This window comes from Gorilla gorilla, chromosome 3 (assembly GCF_029281585.2).
Source record: "Gorilla gorilla gorilla isolate KB3781 chromosome 3, NHGRI_mGorGor1-v2.1_pri, whole genome shotgun sequence".
Taxonomy (NCBI): Eukaryota; Metazoa; Chordata; class Mammalia; order Primates; family Hominidae; genus Gorilla; species Gorilla gorilla.
The window spans coordinates 129,594,336-129,619,335 of NC_073227.2; the positions used below are offsets into that span (position 1 = coordinate 129,594,336).

General features: G+C 35.5%; 1 protein-coding gene and 1 long non-coding RNA gene across 2 annotated transcripts in view; both read right to left on the minus strand.

Annotated features, from left to right (window-relative positions):
* LOC109026437 (uncharacterized) overlaps positions 1–15,778 on the minus strand; it is a 29,043-nt gene extending 13,265 nt beyond the window's left edge. Inside the window, exons 1-2 of the long non-coding RNA XR_002005469.4 lie at positions 15,572–15,778; positions 14,849–14,885 (exon numbers count right to left, since the gene is read on the minus strand). This is a non-coding gene — a long non-coding RNA (uncharacterized lncRNA). The remainder of the gene's footprint in view (positions 1–14,848; positions 14,886–15,571) is intronic.
* The window catches only part of COL25A1 (collagen type XXV alpha 1 chain), a 497,365-nt gene that overhangs the window by 388,636 nt on the left and 83,729 nt on the right, over positions 1–25,000 (minus strand). The gene's annotated exons all lie outside the window — the stretch shown is intronic.

Sequence of the window (25,000 nt, forward strand, 5' to 3'; positions counted from 1 at the left end):
CATTCTTCTGTGTGTTCAGAAGTAAGAACAGAGACTGTACTTCATCATGCATACGTTACACTCCCAGACTATCTCTGTACTGGATTTAACAAGAAAGCTACAGTGCTCCTGAGCAACACAGAAAAATCAATCACCTGCAGAGACATTTTGATTATCAATGTGCAAATACTGAAAGGTATCAGAATTACTTTAGAGAGTCTAGTCTTTAACACAATTATCAAGTAATGTTAAAATTCAAAGACTTTCAGACAAACAGTATTGCTATTTCTTGTTACTCATGGTCCATTTAGAATCTGTTTACCAGGTATATACACCACAAACATATATTTATCAAACCATATGTTCAACAGTAAATATGTAAAGTCACAGGACAGGGCCAGTTGCAGTGGCTCACACCTGTAATCCCAGCATTTTGGGAGGCTAAGGTGGCAAGATCACTTGAGCTCAGGAGCTTGAGACCTGCCTGAGGAACATAGCAAGGCCTCATCTCTACTAAAAATAAAAAATAAAAAGAATTAGCCAGGTGTGGCGGTGCATGCCTCTAATCCCAGCTACTCAGAAGGCTGAGGCAGGAGGATCATTTGAGCCCAGGAGGCCAAAGGTGCAGTAAGCTATGATCACACCACTGCACTTCAGCCTGGGCAACAGAGAAAGACCCTGTCTCAAGTATATATATATATATATATATATATATATATATATATATAATCTCTCTCTCTATTATATATATAAAATGTATATTATATATTATATATAAATATTATATATAATATTATACATATATAAATAATAGAGAGAGAGAGTCACAGGACAATCTTTTTTAAATTTCACATTAAAATTTGCATGCTCTCATTGGGAATCATATAAATTTAAAAGCCTGTAACTTATTTTCATAGCACTAACATTATACAGGCTGTTTCTAAACCCTATTTCACCTAACATACCAAGCCAACACCTTACTCCAGAGTCTTTGAAATCAACTAATAATTTGTAAGACTCAATACTTGACAATATGCATGTATGTATACCTGACTATTACAGATTGAAGGTGACTGAGTCAATAGATGAATAAGTTATTCATCCTCTCAAAACATTTTATATTCAATAAAATTAAGTAACTAACAAGTACCAGTGGAATGCATGCTACTGTAAACTGAGATGAATAATATACATGCAACTTTACTATGTTGTCAATATTACATTCATCCAACACATTTTCTCATTCATAAAAACATATATCAAACAAGCTCTGCTTCTTTGTAACAGCAAGATTTTTTTTTGATTATTCATGTCTTAAAAATAATTTTTTCTTGTACTTTTATATCAATTGTTTGCTTTTACTTTGAACGTTTTTCATTATATCTTACCCCGGTTGTCTCAAAGATGAGCGTGTGGCTCTGGCCAATGATTCCTTCTTTCGTGGACTTGTTAACCCAACACAAGACAGGCCAGGAGGGCCCTCTTTAGAAATAATTCATCTTTTCTTAGCTCCCTGAACCGTAAAGTCACCTTATTAACCACATCAGACTCTGCATATTCATTCACACACACACACACACACACACACACACACACACACACACTGATATGTAGCTATTAATGCTATGCATTAATCAAGAGAAAACCGATGTTCAGAACACACTCCACTTTATCTCTCTGGCAGGCTTCTCAACATCTGATTTCAACTCTTTTTAAGTGTTCCAAAGGAACTTTATTAATACTGTAGAGAAAGACTCCTTTTACTCTCTTAAATTTACTGATAACCAGGTAAAACTCATTGAACAATCAAATCCTAGAGAAAGCCTCTTGAAAAGTCTGTAGAGGACATCAAGGAAATGGAAGTCACACAACAGCAATAACACCCTGATTGTATTCTATGCTAGCTCTAGAGCCTCCCTTCTGAACAGACACAGCAAAGTGTTAATGAAAAATCTGTTTCAGCTGTGATGAGAAAAATATTTCAAAATCCATAAAATTGCTGCTTCTGTCATGCCCACACTTACAATGGTTTACAATTTAAATCTTTAGTAATGCTACAAATGTCTGGGATGCTTTCCTGAAGACTTCTAATATGTACATTTGTGAAGAATCTGTCAGATTCATGAGATTAGTCTTGTGCTTGAAGCCAGGATAATACAGTACAGCTCTTTCTCTGAACACTAAACACTTCCCTGTACAGCATTTACAAATTGCAATTGGTTACTGAATCTAAATAAGACCCTATTGGGATAGCAGGGAATGTTTTAACATGGGAGTGCACAGGTAGAAGGAGATAAACTGTTAGTTCGAGATTTGATGGGTGCAGCCAAGTTCAGATCTTTTCTTCACTTTCTATTTCCTCCTTAAAGCACTTGACTTTTTTTTATAAGAATTACCTAGTATTTTTAAAGAATGCAAAGGATCTTTAGTCAACTCAAAGAAAAATGTTTTATAATTTTACTTATTGACACATTTCATTATTTCTGACTTTAATTTTAGAGTGATAATTGGCAAAATCTAATAGATCCCTGTCATGTCTTTATCACCACGATGTGTACTTCTGGTACAGAATTGGAATTACATTTCTTTTGTTTTTCTTTTTCTAGAGACAGGATTTTGCCATGTTGCACGAGTTGGTCTCGTACTCTGGGCTCAAGGGATCTGCCTGCCTTGGCCTTTGCAAGTGTTGGGATTATAGGCATGAGCCACCGTGCCCAGTCAAAATTGGAATTGCATTTCTGAAAACGGCACTGTAAATAAAAATGAGATATATATTTAATCTTATTTGCCCCTGAGAAGCAAAGTTATGATATGGGATTATTTTCCAGAAAAAAAAAAAACTAATGCCTAACTTTTTATAGAAATGAATACAAAGATTTTTATAACAATACATGAATACAGTAATCCAAATAAGTATATATTTATAGTTGCCATCAGAGATATTTACAAACACTATGGTTAGCTCTCCTTCCTAGCATGGGTTAGGATTGTATTTCCCTAGCCCTTGGAAGCCAGCATGGTCATGGGACTTCATTTGGTCAACGAAGTCACTTGGGATTGGAAGCATTAAAAGGTAGTGTGTAATTTACCATGACTCTTGTCCTCTGCCAGGGTGACTGGAAATGCTCAAGAAGAAGCCCGCTCTCCTAGCCTGGGTACTAGAGTAAGAATAAACTGCAGCAAAAGCACCAGCTGACCTATTACATAATATACATGGACTGTCAGCAAGAAACACACCTTAGTTATTTTAAACTGCTGAGATTTCAGGACTGTGGGTTATCACAGAGTAACCTAGCTTAAACTAACTGACACACACCTTCTATATTAAAGTATAGAGCTTTGTAAGAGGCAGCTAAATCATCAAGCAACCAATCACACATTGTTGGCTTATTTTCAGGAGCAATATATGAAATGGTAACTTCCTTCCATTATTCACTTTCCATCTTCCATCGTCAAAGTCTTTCTCCAGGAGTTCCTTTCACACAACAATCAGATGTGCTCAAGCCTCACTGCTGGTAAGACACTTCCTTCAATCTTGCCATGCCTAGGAGTTAACTTCTTTTCACTGCCAGCATTTCTGAAAGCATAGTCTACAATCATTGCTCCACTTCCATTTTACCTCATGCATTCTGGCAATTTTATCAAAGAACTTTGAATCACCAAATCCATGGCTCTTTGCTTTTTCAATTTTTCCTTCTTTTATTTCTGATATGGTATCATTTTGGTTCTCTCCTAACATGTATCTTTTGTGGGGTTTTTTTGAGACAGTCTCTCTCTGTCGCCCAGGCTGGAATGCAATGGCACAATTTTGGTTCTCTGCAACCTCCGCCTCCTGGGTTCAAGCGATTCTCCTGCCTCAGCCTAGCTGGGACTGCAATGTGTGCACCACCATGCCCAGCTAATTTTTTGTGTTTTTAGTAGAGATGCGGTTTCGCCAGGTTGGCCAGGCTGGTCTCCAACTCTTGAGCTCAAGTGATCTGCCCACCTTGGCCTCCCAAAGTGCTGGGATTACAGGTGTGAGCCACTGCACCCGGCCTCTCCTAACATGAATCTTCTAAGTTTCCTTTGCTAGTTCTTATTTCTCTACGTGTAAGTATGCCTCAAGGTCTTTTTCAGATCTTTCATCTCTTTTTCATTTCTCCCCAATAATCTCATTCACTTGTACAGCTTCAGCCCTCACTGTCATGTATACATGATTCCCAAAACCCTCTATCCTAAATTTGTTTCCTGAGTATTAGGTTACTTGATATATATATATATCTCCTACCCATATCACTAGAACCACAAAAATCAACTTATATTTTTGAATATTTATTTCCCTCCTGTCCTTTCTTCATTGATATTCTCAACAAGTCTCAATACATCAATGTCATCTTCAATAATCTTATCTTCCTCACTAACCACATTCAATCAGTTCCCAAATCCTATCTCTGTTCAGTACTAACTTAACACAAGACTGCTATTAAAATATGAAGAAGGCTACCTTTTCTGTTGGTATGCACTTGGTCCAGTAATTTATGATAAAGAATAGAGTTTAATAGAAAATCAAATCCAATAATATATTAAAAGAATTATACTCCACAACCAAGTGGGGTTTATGCCAGGTATAAAAGACCAATTTGACATTTAAAAATCAATTAATGAAATCCACCACACAACAGGCTAAGAAAGAAAAACAATACAGTCATATAAATAGATGCAGGAACAATATTTGACAAAATCCAACACCTATTCATTATAAAAACACACAGCAAACTAAGAATAGAGGGTAACTTTCTCAACCAGAGAAAAAACACCTACAAACAACAAACTATTAACATCACACTTAATGGTGAGAAATTAAGAAGCTCTTTCTCTAAACTCAGGAGCAAGGCAAGAATGTCCCTTCCCACCACTTCTATTCAATATCACTGGAAGTCCTAACTAATACAATAAGACAAGGAAAGGATATAAGAGGCATATAGACTGGGAAGGAAAACTTACAACTGTCTTTTCCACAGATTATATAATTGTTAACAAAGAAAATCTGAAAAATCAACAAAAACTCCTGGAACTAATAAGCAATTATGGCAAGGTTGCAGGATATAAAGTTAAAATGCAAAGTCAACAGCTTTCTTGTATACCGGCAATGAACAATTAGAATTTGAAATTAAAAATAAAAACCACTTATGTTATCACAAATTGAAAAGAAAGATACAAATCTAATAAAATATGTACAAAGTCTGCATCAGAGAAGCTACCAAACTGGTGAAAGACATCAAAGAACCAAATAAATGGAGAGATATTTCATGCTCCTGAACAGAAAACTCAATATCCTTAAGAAGTCAGTTCTTCCCAACTTGATTTATAGGTTCATTGCAATCCCGATCAACTTCCCAGCAAGTTATTTTGTGAATACTGACAAACTAATTCTGAAGTTTATATGAAAGGGCCAAAGACCCAAAATAGTCAACACAATAATGAAGAACAAAATCAGAGGACTGACGCCACCCGACTTCAAAACTTACTATAAAGCCAGAGTTATCAAGACAATGTGGTAATGACAAAAGAACAGACAAATGGGCCAAAGGAAAATAGCCTAGAAACAGGCCCACACAAATACAGCCAATTGATCACTGACAAACGAGCAATGGCAACTCAATGGAGAATGTTTTTTCAACAAATAGTGCTGGCATGACTGGATATCCATATGCAAAAAAAAAAAATGAATCCAAACACAGACCTTACACCTTTCACAAAGCCTAACTCAAAATAGATAACTGACCTGAATGCAAAATGCAACACTATAAAACTCCTAGAAAATAACACAGGAGAAAATCCATGTGATCTTGGACTTGGTCATGAATTTTTAGATACAAAACTGAAAGCACTATCCATAAAAGAAAAAACTAAAAACTTGGAATTCATAAAATAGTATGTAAATTAGTTTGTCAGTATTCACAAAAGACACTGTTAAGAGAATGAAGGGACAAGCCACATACTGGGAAAAATATTAACAAAATAGATTATCTATCGATCAATTGATCATTCTATCTACAGATACATATCTATATTTTATATATGTGTGTATACCTATATCTATAGAGATATCTAGCTATATGGAGATAATAATACTTTTGTAGATACATAGACATCTATATCTTATAAAGATAGATAAGTGGCGAGAGGGATATCTACATCTGTACAGATATATGGATATGTTGGAGAGGCAGCCATGGGAGAGAAAGAGAGAAGCAGGAGGAAGGAGAGAATGAGAATGAATAATAGCAGTAAAGGTGTGTAAAAAAAAATCAAAGAAATAAAACCTTCTTCCCCCAAAAGTCCTAGAACTAGAGGATGTTGTAGATGGAAAAGTCCCTGGCCCCAGGTCCCACCTTCATGACTAAATAAAGACTCACACAAAACCATACCATACTGAAATTTCAGAAAATTGTAGTTAAAGGAAGCTTCACAAAATTACAGATAGAAAAACAGGATGCATATGAGGGATAATCAGGATGGCATCAGAATTCTCAACTATAATAATGGAAAGCAGAAGACAAGACGAGCCATGCCTTCAAATTTTAAAACTAGAATGATTTCCAAAGTACAATTCTTTACTAACTAGACTAAAAATCAGATATGTCAATCAAACAAAGACATTTTTGGAAATGAGAGTTCTCAAAAACTGTACCTCTCATCTGCTCTTTCTCAGAAATTAAGAGCTGATGGAGTCCACCAAATCCAGAGCCTCCCCCAAAGAAGAAGAAATGGGACCCAGGAAGGAGGAAGGAGAAACAAAAGGAAATCACAGGATGATGCTGAGGGTAAGCTTCAGGAAAGCAATTTCTAAGGCCAGAGACCACCAGTCCAGAGGGAGAACTGAGAACTCCCGCAGGATGCCACCAAGAAAACAAACAAAAAGAATCCTACAGGTTGTCTGATTTTACCATAGTGATGAATTTGATAGCTTTAGCAGAGTATCTTAAGGTGAAATAAATAGTAAAGGGTGCATAGAAAAGTAAGAAAATAAATAAAAGTAAAGCAATGTTTAATTCCAAGGGAAAAATTTAATCATGGAACAATATGGCCCAATTGTGACAAATTCCCACTTAATTGTAATAAAATCAAATAATTATTTGTGGTTCAATAAACATCAGTGAATATTTTATTACGATTAAATAGAAATTTGCCACAGTTGGATCATATTGTTCTATGATTACAGCTAGATTGAAAGGGCAGGGAAGATACGTGTGTGTTTTGAGTGAAGCAACTGCAGGAATAACAGAATAAAATCTTCATCTATAAAAGCCAGTTATCAATGGAAAACTTATAATACACACTTTTTAAAATAAAAAAGCAGTCCTGCAAGCTTATTATTAGAAATAGGAAGGTAAATAACAGAAACAGCAGCTAAATGATTTCAAGTTGTTGCTTCTATAAAACAGAAATTGAGGGTGGAGGGAAGGTGGGGTAGAAAAACACTCTTTTATCATAATCATCATGAGTTTTAAAACTATATACCTATATTAATGTCATTTAAAATTTCAAAGGAAAATATTTTATCCTAAAGGATCCCAAAGTGGCTGGATTACTCCAACTTGAAATTTGACATTTTTATATAGGTTATCAGTTTTGCATTATAATTTGAGATAATAATTCTGAAAGACGTTGTATGAAGGAATCAGAAAAAGGCCACAACCAGAAAGCTCTTTTCCGCCCATGGCTTAGGAAGAATTTGGAAAGAATGGCCTATATAATAGGCACACTCTTTTATTACATCCAGAAAAGCAAAATACAGTAATGGTTATTAACAAAACAAAAACAACTACCACCAGCAATAGTGTATTCAGATAATAATTTAAATATTACATTAAGATTAAATGACCAATTATGCCATTTAAAGAAATAGAAACCATAAGGAACTTTTGTTTTATAGAAACAATCTGCCTTCAGACACAGCATGACTACTTTGTTTCAACAACAGAAAGCAGGAAGAGATTTGATATTGTCTATCCTGCAAATGAAAACATTTTTTAAGGTATTTGAAAGAAATTTATTGTTAAAGGTGTTACAATACCTACCAAATAAAAGACAAAAAAAAATGGAAAATACACACCCGGGACCCCAAAAATTATTCTTATACTCTGGGAAAATTCCCAACGGGAATTTTTATCATTACTCTGTCTTGCAGCTAAGCAGCAGTTCTGATTCTACCATGACTGATAAATTTGATTTTGTACTACAGAGTAGATAAGTAAATTCGCAATGCTTCCACAAAACTTTACTATCTTAGTGTGTGTGTTACCACTGTGTGATTGTTCCAATATAAAATATTAAGGAGCATGGCAAAAAGTGTTGAACTTATCTTTGCCCTTATAAGAAATACATAATTCATTATCCTAATGGTTCAGCTACATCATGTGTCTCCACTGAATTATGGAAAATCTGTTAGACAACATGCATTCATCAGCAATATTATCCAGAAAGCATGCTGAATAACATTGAGCTCTAAAACAATCATAGAGTTGATACATATCTTAAAATAGATTAAATATTTTCCACAGTATGTTTCTGTGCTAGAGAATGCTGGTTTTTCAATATCCATTCTTTCTTGCTTGCTTCAGTAAGCAGCCCTTCACATTTTAGCTGGGCATATGGCTGCCTAGCTAAAGACTACGTTTCCCAGCCTCCCTGAAGCTGGATGAGGACATGAGACTAATTTTGGCCAATGGATTGTGGACAGACATTGACATATAGGACTTCTGGTTTGTGCACTGAAAAGTAAAGAGCAGGTTTCCCACTGCTTCTTTCGGAGTCCCCACAGATTGGAAAATAAAAACAGTCATCTTAGACAATAAAACGAAAGCCTCAGATCAAATACGGAAGACATTAGGATCCTGGGTTCCTGATACTGTCAAGCTTCCAGGCCACCCCTGATCATTTACCCAGACTTACAAGAGGGGATATAAACTTCTATCTTGATTGTCATTGTATTTTTAGACTCTCCGTTACCTCAGAAAAATCTGTATCCTATCTAATAAAGTTTCACCTAACACTTTCCTGAAATATAATTCAGGGGCTCTTGACAACATACTAAATTTGCCAGACACCTTTTTTCCAAAGAGTCCAATTCCCTTTCCATAATTTTACATCACTTTTCTTCACAGTGTCTCTGATGTAATTTAATAACAATGCTTTAAGATTGACCTAACCCCCAGATTCCATGACCCCAGTGTTCACGTCAGGCTGCTTTCTGCCCTGGAAAACAACATCTGGTTCTGTTTCATACTCCTGGGCAAGCTAAATTCCCAGTTTTCAGGGACCAAGAACAAGATTATTTTAACTCATTTTTCAGAAAAAAAAAATCTTTTTCATTCATAGTCCTTGCAATTCACCAAAAACACACTTAATATATAAGATTAATAGACAGCAACTTACGGCTTTTCTCTAACGTTATCTTATGGCATAAAACAGTTAATATCCTTCTACTGTACACACCTTACCCATAATAAATAGCTTTCTCATATACTAAAGACAGGTTCAGATATTTATAAAGTACTTTTATCTATTCAGAGAGAAAAACACTATAAAACATAAACATTCTGTGGCTCTCAGGTTTCCCCAGCACCCTATCTTCTCTCTCCATAAAAATGGGATAATTATAACTGCAACAAACTATTTCGTGCTGATGTTATGAAGATAAATGAAATAACCAATATATGAAAGCATTTTGTGCTCTTAGGAAGAATAAATCCACCTTAAATCCAAGAAGGTATAATTCTTTATAATGTTTTCCAGGGATTTGCTGAACAGCCCTAGAGAGGTCATTACCCACAACAAACTTTTGGTACTGAAGGACCACCTTTCTAACAAAAATCTCATCTCTTGCACCTGACAACACTTTTCGATTAATTAGGGGTAGGTCCAGATGCTGCTCTATTTGGCCATCTTCAGTGCTCTAAAAGAATCCAGATTTTTTACTTCAATGTCTTGCAACAACTGAAATGAACAAAAAGCTCTCTAAATCACAGGTTTCAGTTGACAGGTTAACATTGAAACCCATTTCAGTCAACTTCAAATGCAAAGCAGATTTGGCAAGAACCAGGGCGGGGATGAGTGGGAAAAACAAAGCCCTGGTGGCAGTCTGACAACTCCCTCACGTCTACTGTCTGCTGTAATACATCAGCGACCTCTGAGGACCCAGCCAGTCAGCTGAGCTTGGCCTCCAACTCAACCAAATGAACGTCTTTTAGTTGGCATTCCTTCATTACGTATAGAAATCTGCTTTAGGTATATAGCTTCAGCAGATAATTTAGAAATAAGAATTTATGGTTGCAAATTAAAAAGCCAAAATTGTATGAATCTGACTCATAAATCACAGTCCTTACCCTAATATCCAACACTTTAATGACTCTGGCTAACTTCCTATTTACCTTGTGCTGGGGTTAACTAACAGACTTCTTTGCTTTTAGGGGAAGAGCCAAATGTTTCTGCACACCCCATGCTGTTTTAGGAAGCTGCCAAACAAAGAAATAAGGAGTGTGCCAGCTGCCTCTGTACCTCCCTGTGTGTATATGTGATACAGCTGAGTCAAAGCATCCCATATCAGATCATCAATTAGCTGTGGGTGATGTGGAGGCGGGGGAGCTTTAACATCTTGGCAGTCTTCCTGGAGCATAGTTACAGTGATGTAAGGTAATATCAGAGCTGGAGTGATTTGCAAGAGGATCACTGAGGTCTTCAATACAGTTCTACTCTCACTCCTGATGGCTTGTCCCTGAGGTTTCTATCACTGACAAAACACTTAAGATATAGCTCGGGTGTTGAATGTCACTTTTCATTGAAATTTCTCAAAATACTAATTTTCTAGTGCATGGTTTTCCCTCAAGCCAATGTTTTTAACAAGAAAACACTGCTTATCTGTTCAGATAAGTGTTAAAGAAAACAAAAATGACAAGTTTTGAAATAAGCACTACACATTGCCCCATAATTCAAAATGTGTGCTAATTCTATTTACAACTTAGTGACTACTAACCATACCTGTAATTGCTCATTAAAAAATATTTAGGATGCTGAAAAGTCAGAAACAAAAGAAAGTAAACATTCAATTTATAATACATCAAATACTTAAAGTTATGTTTTATAAGTCAATCCTACCTACACCATGCTAGCAATAAAGTATACTCTATTAAAGAATTGCTTCTCAATGTGATACTTTGAAAATGGTTGCCAAGACACTCTTAAACTTTTTCCAAAATCATTGAAAGACCTCTTCTAGTCTTTCTAAAGCAGGCTCAATGTAATCACCACTTTTCCTAGTGATCATAAACTAGGTTGTCCTGCAGCTTAACAGAGCATTATAGAAAGAAAGAGACACGCATATATACGCACTCTGTATGCCCTCTGCTAATTCCAACACAGCATGCAATATGCAAATCACAGCACAGGAACAGCTAAAACATAATTAACAACTCTGAAATGAGTCTTGCATTTTATCTACCATGCATCAGTCTGGGCAAAACTACTTTGACTTAAGGAATGAGTTCCATCTACGAGGTAGCTCTTATGCTTGTGAATCCGAGCAATCCAGCACACCAAAAATAATGAAGTCATTTATCATATTCTTTCCATCCACTTTCACTCATCCATTCAGCAAACATACACTGAGGAGTCTCTTTTTAGCAGACGTTGTTCCACGCCCTAAGGATGCAGCCTCCACCTCACTCTGCACTTCAGAATGTGGAGAACCCTGAAGGAAACATTTTTTTTCCAAGAAAGAAGATATCAGTTAATTAAAAAAAAAACCAAATTATTAAATCTCATTCAGATAGTTTAAAAACAGGAATTTTTCTCAACAGTTAATCACTATCTACATAGTGATTTCAGATTTTTTTAACTTTTAATATATTGTTTTATAAAAAAGATTATTAGCTTCACTGAACAAACTACAAAGAACCACATTACGAAGGAAAGTGATAACTCAAATAAATGATTTTGTTTCCATTTTAGAGAGGAGGCACACATATACATGAGTCCACATAACTTTCCTATATCTTACCAAGCTGAATTTTTTTAATACTAAGCTACAGAGAGCAGTAGCATGTGACACAACCATCTTACATAGAATACAAAGTGCCCTGAAGACGATCATTCTCCACTGCATTTTCTCTATTCTCACTTACACTCAGAAACATAAACCAGACTGTTTCTTACACTTATCTACCTCCTGCTTTTAGCACTGTGCTGAGAAAATAAACAGTAGATAATTGAATGAAATGTTTTATTATTGTGCTTTTCATTATATTCACTGAATATTTCTCCATTTACATGACAAAGAATGTTATGTAGGGGCATTTCTTTTGCAGGTCCTCTTCCACTAGATATACTGGTAAAGCAAGATGACCTTCAATTAATATTTTCAAGTAACTTTAACAGCCTAGGTGAGAGTTACATGCAACAAAGAATGGCACCAAAACAATGGGTTAAGGTGAACACTGCTCTGTACATATTCAGAATAAGCTAGTATCTATTTCTATTTCCAAAAGCAGATGAAACTAATCACATAACAATGCTGAATAGTAAAGATTTCATTTTTATTCCAAACAACTAGATAGGAGATAATGCCAGAAAAAAAAATGAGAGTTCCTAACATGTTCATATGCGTCTGAATAACCCAGTCAACTCCTTCAGAGATGAAATATCATCCAAATCAATGAGAGTTTCTCTCAATAAAAATATAGGCAACATTAAAATGTAAAATTAAACAGAAAAGATTAACCAATCAACTCTATTTCTTTCCAGACACAAAGCAGTAAATTTTAGTATCTTTGGGGATACTTATGAGATTCATAAAACAGAATTGAACATGTTATTAGTAACAACATTAATAAATTTCCCTCACTTTATTTTCAAAAACCTTCACTAAATAATTATTATCTTTGAAATACAGACTATTTCTACATAACGTATATAACTCACAGAAAGGAGTATATGATGTCCCCACTGTTTACTACTATATCTTATGTTTTCAATGGAAACACTTGCTCTCAAGAGTAAACCTCAAGCCTGGAGAGGTGGCTCACGACTGTAATCTCAGCACTTTGGGAGGCTGGGCTGGGCGGATCATTTGAGGTCAGAAATTTGAGACTAGCCTGGCCAACTTGGTGAAAACCCATCAACTAAAAATAGAAAAATTAGCCGGGCGTAATGGTGGACACCTACAGTCCCAGCTATTCGGGAGGCTGAGGCAGGAGAATTGCTTGAACCCGGGAGGCAGAGGTTGCAGTGAGCCAAATTAGCACCACTGCACTCCAGCCTGGGCGACAGAGTGAGACTTCATCTCAAAAAAAAAAAAAAAAGTAAACATTAAAATTCAGTATATGGTTCTTGTTAGGTATTAATTTCATTATAGCTCTGTGATGAACCAATTTGGGAAGGGAAAAGGGAGGGTGCAACATAAAGGAGCGAAGCCTCAAAAAAAAATCACTAAGAGGTAAAAGGCTCCTACTAGTATCAAAATAAATTGCAATATGGTTGTCAAAAAACTCTATTTTATATTGAATAACTGTAATGTTTTATATTGAAATTTTCACAATTTTAATAAAATTGTCTAAAACCTCTGAATGTCTCTGCTCTTCTACTTAAAATTTTAAAATTCACTTCTGTTACAAAAGAGATAATGGTCTAAGTTCAAAATAGTCGCTCTCTCTTTTAAGTTTCTGCCCACCTTACAAAACACTGCAGAATGCAGTCTACCTGTAAGATACCTTCCAAGATACTGGCAGGCAAGATGAGCCAGCATATTCCAACAGACAAAATTGCAATGTGATCTTATTTTGCCTCCCACCATTTTTAACATTTACACAGTGGGTGAAGTTCTTCCCCTGCCATGGCTGAAAAATCATACAATCGTGACCTTTTTGATAACTCTTATGTAATAAAATGCCTATATTTTCTTTAGGTTGCAAAATACAGTCTCAATCTGACCCCTAGAAAGTGAGTCTCCTGCGATAATTAAGTGATGCCAACATCACTCCATGTTCCAGCTGTTTCCCCTGTTCCTGGATAAAGCCTCCCACCTGGGAATAGATAAAGCAAATGTGGTATATATACAGCATGGAATCCTACACAGCCATAAAAAAGAATAAAATTATTCCCTTTGCAGCAACACGGATGGTGCTGGAGGCCATTATCCTAAGCGAGTTAACACAGGAACAGAAAACCAAATACCGCATGTTCTCAATTAATAAGTGGGAGCTAAACATTGAGTACACATGGGCACAAAGAAGGGAACCACAGACACTGGGGCCTACTTGAGAGTGAACGGTGAGAGGAGGGTGGATGAGAACTGAAAAACTACCTATCGGGTACTATGCTCATTATCTAGGTGACAAAATTATCTGTACACCAAATCCCCTGTGACACACCATCTACCAATGTAACAAACCTGCATTGCATATGAACCTAAAATAAAAGTTGAAAAGAAAAAAGAAAATATTTTTAAATACATATATATATGTTGTGTGCGTGTGTGTGTATATATATGTATATATATATGAAACTATATATATGTATATATATATGAAACTATATATATGTATATATATATGAAACTATATATATGTATATATATATGAAACTATATATATATACACATATATATATATATATGAAACAATTAAAAATACAAAAAGCATTTTTTAAAGCCTCCCAGTTAGGAAGGGCAAGAGAGACACTTTCCCTTTCTGATCATCTCCTATCCTGTTTGCTAGCTGTTCATTCTGAGCCTTCCTTAATGTTCCTTAATGTTCATTCTGAGCATTAAGAGATGGGGAGTGATAATGAGGGAGAAGAGGTATGGGGAGCAAGATGTTCTTACTTAAATTACCTGGCATTGTCATCAGTGGGCATCCCATTCTATGAACCTGGAAGATATTCAGAAAAAAAACTTAAAAAATAAAAAAAAAATTAAAGATGTTAAGAGAAAGAAAAGCTCTTTCATTAGCAGGATGCCTATGAAGGATTTTAGAGACATTCCATTGCTGGAGATTCTTTGACCCTGCCAAATACGTTTCTAATCTGGTTGTTTGTTTAACTGTTTAACCCCTTTCCAAACCCTAAGGAACCCAAAGATCCAACTGGAGCTTCCACCTGCTATGGTCTGTTCAGAATTCCAGGCAACCATGTTGACCAATGTGTAATATTATTTCACAATGCCTCGACCTGAAGAATGCTATAGCAGGAGAAAGAATGTGGGCTTTCACAGTCATAAGACCTGTATTTTGAATTCCAAGCCCTTTATTTCCTGATTGCCCTTGGAGTAACTAACTCTGAGTCTCAGTTTCCTCATCTATAAAACAATATGTTATTTTAATATTTTAAATAATTCTCTAGTCATGACTCATAGAAGGGCATTAAGAATTGGAAGACCAATTACACAGAATGCAGAGGAATGATGATCTGGTTATCCATTGCTCATAGCAAACCACCTATAAACTTAGTGATTTAAAGGAATAATTTATTATTATCCTATGGTTCTGTGGCCTCATCTGGGTAGTTCTCTGATATGGTTACAGATGATGGCTAAGATTTCAGTCATTTGAAGCCTTACCTGGGCTGGACATCCAAGATGGCTCATGCACCTGGCCAGCAGCTAATGCTAGCTATCAGCTAAGTGTTCAGCTGACCTGACAACCAAACCACCTACACATAGACTCTCTATGTGGCCTGGCATTGTTACAATATAGAGGCTGAGTTCCAAAAGGGAGCCCTCCAAGAGCAAGCATTCTAAAAGGCCTATTGGGAGGCTGAATGCCTTTATAGAAGTTAGTGCATGACATCACTTCTGCCACACTTTATTGGTTAAGAAATCAAGGCAAGTCCAGATTAAAGGAGAGGGAAATTAAACTCCATTTCATGATATGAAGACAGTATGCCCATGTCAGAAGAGAATCAACTGTTTATAGACTATCTACCACAAATGACTGTGGAGGAAAGTGGAAAGCCAAGGAAGGGGGAAAAGTAGTACCCATGAGTTCCCTAAAATGAGATGTATATGAGGATAAAATTACAAGTTCTGAAATTTTTTATCTTTTGCTTTTAAAATTTCTAATTGTTGTATAGAGTAAATACAATAGCAGTACTCTGGTACATGTATGGTACATGCTCAAAAAATTTCAGTAACAGGAATGAAGGCAAGGAATTATCTGTCTTCTGCTGCAGAAGACAGTAAGAGAGTATAAGAATTAGTGACATAGGTCCCTACTTGTTCTTCACCCCATATATAGGAGAAATATTTGCTTTTTATAAGTAATAATAGAGATGTATAGCCTATAATATTTGGAGACCACTGACAGGGTGTCCTGTTTCTGTCCAGACATGGGGATGACTTCAAGTGTACTACAAGGGATTCATGCATCAGTATGTGCTTAGAAACAGAAAAAGACTAAAAAAGCTAGAATGAATTTCTAGAATACTAATTATTAAATCATGGTATCTATTGACTTGCTTCTATTGTTTTGGAATATGACTAGCAGAATCTAATCTAAGATGACAGAAGTGCCTGAGTATCTATATTTTTACTGAGATAATACTAATCATAAGAAACATATGTGGTAGATTACAGACAGCTGCAAAGTATGCAACACTCCTCCCATTAAAAGATGAGATCCATGTTACCTCTCCTTAAATCTTAGTGGGCTCTGTGACTATTAATTGACCACCAGGATATGGCACAAGAGATGCTGAACCAGTGTCTGGGCCTTAGGATGCTGGCAGCTTTCACTTTCTGTCTTTTTGTGATACTTGTTCTTGGAAACCAGCTGCACGCTGTTGAGGGAGCCCAAACATCCCAATGGGGAGGACCATCTGGGGAGGAACTGAGAAGCCTGGTCAACAGCCCATTTAATCTCCCAGTTAACAGCACCAACTTACCAGCCATGTAAGTGAGTCATCTTAGAAATGGATCCTGCAGCCCCAGTTGAGCTATCTCAGTTGACGCCACATGAAACGAAGTCAAATCCTATCCAAATTGCAGGTTTGTAAACAAATTACATGATTATTGTTATTAGAAATCATCAAGTTTTAGGGTGACTTATTATACAATGCAATGTCCTAACCTTAGCTGTCCAAATTGTAAGTTTAATATTGCCTTTCTCCAGTAAATTAAATAATGAGCTTCACCTAACATGAGAATCTACCATCATATTTTATGGTGAGTAATACAACAGATCTAAGCTATGACGTGACATGCTATCACGTAGATAGTAAAAATAGTGCCCCTGACATGATCACCTTCATCTCTGAATGTGACCCTACTGTCACACATCAGAAGGTTGAGTCCCCCATAGTCATCATAGATTAGCCTCAACCCACCCTCAGCCATTTGCCTGATTTCTCCCTGTAACCAATGACATCTATTGGTAAGATTAATGATCTGGGCTTTAAAGACAGTATGATACGTGATTATGAAAGGGAATAAAACTTCAGACTCATAGGGCCTAATCTGTGTCCTCAGCCTCATAAATGGTCCATTTTGACCAATTTAACCTCAAACAAATAAAAAAAAGTAACAGAAAAACATATTGAAAACTTCCTAAAATCAATTAGGTTGTTTCATACAATAGCATTAAAATGAGGCTCCACTGTAGTGAACCAAAAACATCTAGAGGCCATATAGACAGTGTTATACCTTAACTTTATAATTACTATTTTATATACGTGGTCTATGGGAAACTGGGAGTAGTCACCAAGTCAATCTACATTGTTTATGTACAGTAACACTTAGAAACACTAGTAACACTAGTAACCAGTAACACTGAGAAAAGTCCTAGATTACCAACTTTGTCAGAAACACTAATAGTCGCTTTAAAATTATTTAAATATATGTTTTTTATTTTCCTGCAACAGTACTTTGAACGTCCCCATTTGGAGATATATAAATATATATGCATATATATAATCTGTAAAACAAGTTACGTGTTGGACAGGGGCCAAGTGGAGAAAAAAGTATCAATGCAAGATGAAACATACAACAAAAGGGAAGTAAGGAACCATCTACCCTGTGCTTCCAGAAAGCAGAAGAGATCAGAACTGGTGATGTTAGTCTGAGTCAAAGATGCCAAAAAGATGCCAAAAGGACCTGAGGAAGTGCTCTGTGAAAGCCATGGTTACCCTTTGATCTTACCATGGCTGGCATAGCGCTAACGAGACAGAGCTTGACAGGTTTCATTCTGGTTTAGTCTGGTGCTCAGACTAGCAACAGATTCATTTCATAATTTTTAATATGACATAGAAGGAAGTCTAAATGTACAATCTGCCTGTGTGTCTGGAGATTTTTCCCTTAGCTTGATGCATTGCCTTTTGATGAACATTTATCTCAGCAAATCTTATTTCTGTACACTAAGGAATTTTCTAGTTCTAGAAGAGGTTTTAAATCCTTTGGCAGAGATTCACTCATCCTAGTAAAACAATAGCTGGCAGATACACACAGTCTACAGGAAATCAGGGTAACAAGTTAGGTCATTTTTTAGGTGAGCTACTTAGCAAACTTTGATTTGTCCTTCACAAAATGAAGATTTGTTTTCTTAAATGAAAGTACACAATTTCTTTTTATTCTCTATTCTAAAAGTCAATAAACAAATCATCAAATAAAATCTGGTTTATACCAGCTTTCATGACTCACATCTGGGCTATGTAGCTCACAACAATATTTTCCACCATAATATTTCTGTAAAAATAATCCTAGAACATATTAAATCCAAAGAAAACAATATAGTTTATTTGGAGGTCAGCCATCAACACTTACACTAAAACTTTTCTCACCTCCCTATAATTTTGATAACTGACCTTTAGTCAGTAAGATATAAGTATGTAGAATATGTCTTTAAAACAACTAATTAGACTATATTCAGTTATTTTGCCTTGAGATCAGGAGGAAAGATGTAAGTAAAGTCAAATCTGAATTAACTCCTCCCCATATACCAATCAGCTGCTAGTTCTTTGTTACCTAAGAATGCCTTCCACATTATATCAGGATTTCAGAGAAAGTCCCATGAGGGCAGAGGCCACCTTTTCTTGCTCACCATTGCATCCTCTGACCTAACACAGCTCCCGTCACCCAGTAAGCACTTAGCACATATTGGGAGGATGAATACAGCATGAGACCCTCCTCAAAGCAATCTTTTCTACATTCTAAAATCAAATCTATATTAGCACCCCTCCTCTGACTTAATAAATTATTTATAGAAAGACCTTTTTAATACGTTACATGCGTGAATCAGCACATTGGGTTCAGATAGGTATGTGTAGCAGGGCAGCTAGCTGGCACTGACCACCCAGTCTGAAATGTACCTCTCACCCACATGCCATCCCCCTCTGCCCCCATATCTCTTGATCCTCTTTCCTTGTTTTATTGATCTTTGTAAAAATTATTCTCAAAGATGTTCTGTATGTTTAATGTCACTTGTCTATTGACTTCTAATAGAATATAAGTGCATGAGATCAGGAACTTTGTGTCACTCTATCCGGTGTTCCTACTGCCTAGGAAAATGTCGGGCACACAGCAGATGTTCATTTTATGTAATGGATGGATAGGAACGAAGGAAGGAAAAAAAGGAAGGAAGGAAGGAAGGGAGGGAGGGAGGGAGGGAGGGAGGGAGGGGGGGCAGTTAAAGAAGAAACTCAGTGGGCTGCCATGGTAAAAATGCTTATGGGTTGAATTGTGTTTCTTCAAAGAGATATGCTCAAGTTCTAACCCACAATACCTGTGTATATGACCTTATTTGGAAATGGTCTTTGTAGATATAATCAAATTAATACGATGTCATCCTGGATTAGAGTAGGTCCTAATCCAGTATGGCTGTCATCCTTATAAAAAGAGAAGAGACTCAGACACACACAAAAGGAGGACAGCCATGTGAAGACAGGCAGAGACTGGAGCTCTTCTGCCACAAGCCAAGAAATGCCCGGTACTATCATAAACTGTAAGAGGCAAGGAAGGGTCCTCCTCTAGAGGCTTCAGAGGGAGCATGGCCCTGCCAACATCTTGATTTCTGAGTCTCAAGAATTGGGAGAGAATAAATTTCTATTGTTTTAAGCCACAGTTTATGATACTTTATTACAACAGCCCTAGAAAATTAATACAACTGGGCACGATAAAAGCAGGGTATATTAAGGGAAGGGTCTCAAAAACCACAGTGGAAGATTGTAGAAAGACAAACTTTGCTTAACTAAAACATTTCCTGTAATATTCAACCAAAGCTGGTTGTAGAACAATGAATAAATGAAAGATGCAATAGGAATTTTAAAAAGGAAATTCTTAGAGCAACAGGTTACATTACTCTTTTTAAAAACCTAATTGTTTTTCTTAGTTTAGTACTTAATCTCTCTTTTCTTAATTTTTAATGCAAGTTTGCCTAACAAATACTATCTTTGGGATGCCTAACAACTTAAGAAATAGACAAATCTGACACTAAAGTTCAATCTCTTACCAATGAGCTAACATTTTACCTCAGATGCCAAAATGCAGCTTTTCAGATGGCAGATATGCAATTTGTTACTTTTATAATTCTATTAATTTTACTGGGGGTATTTTATATTTAATTTATAGTTAATATTTAATTCTTTTGTTTTGACCATATTTTAAAGCAAATCCTGTTTATTCCTTTGGCCATCTAACCATTAATATATTTGAAATACAAAACAGACAATAATTGCAATAATCTAACAGCTATTATTTTTAAACACTATGTGTTAGACATACTTATAAACTCTTTTATAGATAAGTCTTTTAAGTCTAAATAACTGTAAGAGAAATACAATTAATAACCTATTAATAATTTAGCAGGTGGAAACACTGAAGCTTCGAAATGTATAATGCAATGTGTCTCTAGTATTTCACCTTGGTTACAGGTAGGTGCTGACAAGCCAGATATCTAGTTATAATCATTTCTCAGTAAATGTGGGGGATTGGTTCCACGACCTCCCGAGGATACCATAATCCATGGAGTCCTTTGGGGATCATGTTTGAGTCCCTTATATTAAATGGTGTAGTATTTTGCACATAAACTACACACATTAGGTATTACTTATAATACCTAATACAATGCAAATGCTATGTAAGTAGTTGTTATACTGTTGAGTTTAGTCAATAACAACAGGAAAAATTTGTACATGTTCAGTATAGACACAACCATTCTTTTCTCCTCCCTGAGTATTTTCAGATCATGGTTGGTCGAAACCAAGGATACTAAACCCACAGAAATGGAGGCTGACTGTATATACAAGTCATATGTAATCTGTCTGTACGCCCATAGCTAGTAAGTAGTGGAGCCAGGTTTGTGCTGAGGCGCTCTGGCTCCAGAGCCTACACCTTTATGCACTATTCTATATTCATGTCTTTTTAATGGAGATATGTGTTTTTCCTGAAGTTGGCTCACTTATAGACATTACTGACAGTACTATAAGTCATATAGTAAAATCATTTCTCAGTTGCCAGTAATGGTGAAAATGAACACTCACCTTTCGGATGAATCCTGTAATATGGTTTGTTATGTTTGACAAGATACAATTTGGAAGCTTCACAATACTTTGTACATTAGGAGACATGACTTATTAATGTAGCATTAATGGAAAGTGTTACTAAATACTAAAATTCTGCAGAATCAATTGCTGGTTTTTTTGTTTTTTGTTTTTTGGTTTTTTTTTTTTTTTTGGCTTTTGAACTACACTTACTCTCCATGGCAGCTTAAAAAGAGAAGCCCCATGAAAGTTTTAAACTCTATCCAAACCCAGGACAATCCAGCCTCTGTTTAGATGTGCCTCCACCCATCTCAGATTTTGATATAATTTGTCACTCTGCCATGTCCTTGTTCAAATACTACAGTATGTACTCTCTCAGCTTTTATGCCAGAAACCACGAGTCTCCTAACTTTAGGAATATGTTGGGTAAATATTCTTACCCAATGAACTGCTTTTGAACACTTAATGGTTGGCATCTAATATTATATATCACTAATTTTTATCCTCTTCACTTCAAAAAACATAAAATTCACCCTTTGAACACATCACATGTCCCTGAATATGTAAGCTCTGTAACCAAATCTTCAGCTGCCATTCTCATGGGAGTTTTTTATCTAATGAGATTATACTGAACTCAAATCTAAAATAGATTTGCACTTAGAATTAAAGTGATAATTCTTTCTCCTTTATAAAATTTGCGCCAAAATAGGTTCATAGTTAGAATACCTCCACAAGGCTCTTGATGGCTCACAAAACTTCTGTTTTCTGGACTTGAAATGTGTAATGAGAGGTTTCAGTGATGTCAAACTAGTTATAGGGAGAATCTGATCAGCCACCTTTAAATTTCTAGGAGTCAGAGCAAACCCATTTAAATTTATATTAATGAGTTAGTACAAACTTTCCCCGGGAAGGTTGTCTATGATCCTCACTTGGAATTCTGCAAGCATAAAAGCAAGTAAGTCAGTCTGGAAGGCTTGATTTATTAAATTACCAAATCACAATAAAATAAAACTAGAAGGAACTGTGCAGATGATCTATAAACTCATTATTTTACAGGTGATAAAATTGAGGCTGTGGAAGACACTGACTTTACACATGACCAGGTTTCTAGTCCAGTGTACCCTCCACTGATTCAGACTGTTTCTTGCTTCTCAGGACCTGGTATTCTGAGGCAGTTTCTACCAATAGTCACACAGAGAATGAGTTTTTTTTTTAAGGTACAAAGAAAGACTGAGAACAAATAATTCTTTTAATTATCAGTTTTTACTCTTAGTCTCCACCCTATGTTCCTTGCTTCTTCCTCTGGTTCTCACCCTCCTCAATCCCACCCTGCCTGCCACACTCCCACTCTCTGTGTCACCCCCCACAAAAGAAACATAAAGCTGGGCATGAGTTCTGTTACTTTTGTTTTAACCTCTCCCATAGCCACACCCTTATTTTCAATAATTCCTGTCTATTATTTTCCATAAACTTAACAGGAAATTATACATCCTAGCACAAGCAGCCTCCTATGACTTTGTTGACTAATGCCTGAAGGAAAAAGCTATTACTTTCTGGTGGCCAAGTTATAGCTATAATTTTAGTTTATTCTTGAGATCACCTTCTATATGACAATATAAAATTAAAGTGCCAATTTAACTTCTGAAAAATCAACTTCTTTTTTTATCCTACTAAACAGAAATCCATGTTAAAATAAAAATAGTTGTACATTTTTCTCTATGCTATTATAATTTTCTGAAAAATAAGTCATTTTTATTTGTATCTGTGCTCAATAATGAGATGGAAAACCTATATGTATTACTTGTTTTCTAATTAGAAAGCAGGCTAGAAGATACCATCTGTCATTTATAGTCTTACTTCTAATCTAATAGAGGCAATAAACCCATATCAGAGCCACCAACTGCTTTGAGTTCTCAATCAATTGAGTCTTTGTATATTCTATAAGGGAAAAATTCATCCAAAAAACACACTATGAGAAAATCTCTGTTTTCTGGAAGACATTTAGTATGATGTCAGCCATCTGAACTGTGGTTCTTTTATTGGTTCATTACATTTTATTTTAAAGATTAACTGATTTTGCCCTTCAGTGAACGCATATTTCTGAACCTGAAGATTTCTTGAGATTACGCAGACATCCATTTCACTTCAGGTACTTGTGGTTTATCTCAACTGATGAGATATTCAGAAATAACTCTACATGGCAGAATGTTATGAACAAAAGCAATTCAAACTAGACACAAAGACTATCCAAAAGGTTTTACACCAGACACACTGTGGTTCCCCCATGGAATGCAGGGAATTTTAATAACATTATTTAATGAAGATCTGAAGACCGGACTAATTCTATCATGTATCAACTATGGTAATGATATGTTTAATGTTGTATACGTAGCAGTATTTTAATAGTAGAATTATTTGATAAGCATATAGAAATGTATTTTGCTATTAAAATCAAATCAAACCTGATGAGGATAATGTTACTAAGATTATAATAATAGAAAAAGGTTCAAAAGTACTTTATTGAAATCCAAATTCTGGAAACTAAATTCAAATTCCTTTAGAGCACATGGAAACAATTTTCTTTCTTTTTAGTACTCAAACATACTATGATTTATTCCCTATAAAACTGTTATTTCACTGTTTTCAACGTCACATTGCTTATGAGGTTTCTGCATTTATAATTCCTCTGAAAAGAATATAAGTAGACAACTATTTTACTGATATGAGTGGATATTTTTCCAGAAAATTTTATGGGTGAAATGTAGAACCGAGACTGAATAATGTGGAAACTGAATGTGAGGGTAAGTCTTCAGAGCCATAAACTTCCAGGAAGCAAGAGTTTCCCAACCCTGCACAATTTTATCAATTACTCATCCCATATTATTTAGTACTTAATATGCATAAGATATTAATAATATGCATAAGATATTAAGTACTAAATTATATGTGATGACTAATTGATAAAATTACTTAACATGCATAAGATACTAAGTACTAAACAATATGGGATGAGTAATTGATAAAATTCTATAGCAAAAAAAAGCCCTATATTACTCTTTGTATAAACAAATTTTCACTGAAAAATAAAGCAATTTTGAAATTTTTCAAATTTGCCTAAAACCTTTAAATCAGAGTAGAATGAAAATCCACGCAAATTTCTCCAATGAGTTCTTAAAGCGTAAGCTGCACTTTAAAAATCTATACCTGTAGGAATTACATCCAGTCATTAAACTTGTTTGAAATAGTAATGGATGAAATCACAGTTACTGTTTCCAAGAGTATGCAGAAACACATCTGAACCTAGCATGTTTTTGCTGACCTTAAAATATATAAGTACTTCATTTGTAATACATAAAACATGTATGCATATCTGTTGTAACAAGAAAATGGGATTAAAAGGCAAATGAAACATAGATAGAAAATAACTCTTTAACACTTCTATTATTTTAACCAATACTACTTTTGAGTATCAGATTGTGAAGTCACTGCAATGCTGTTAACAGTTAAGTGACCCAATTTA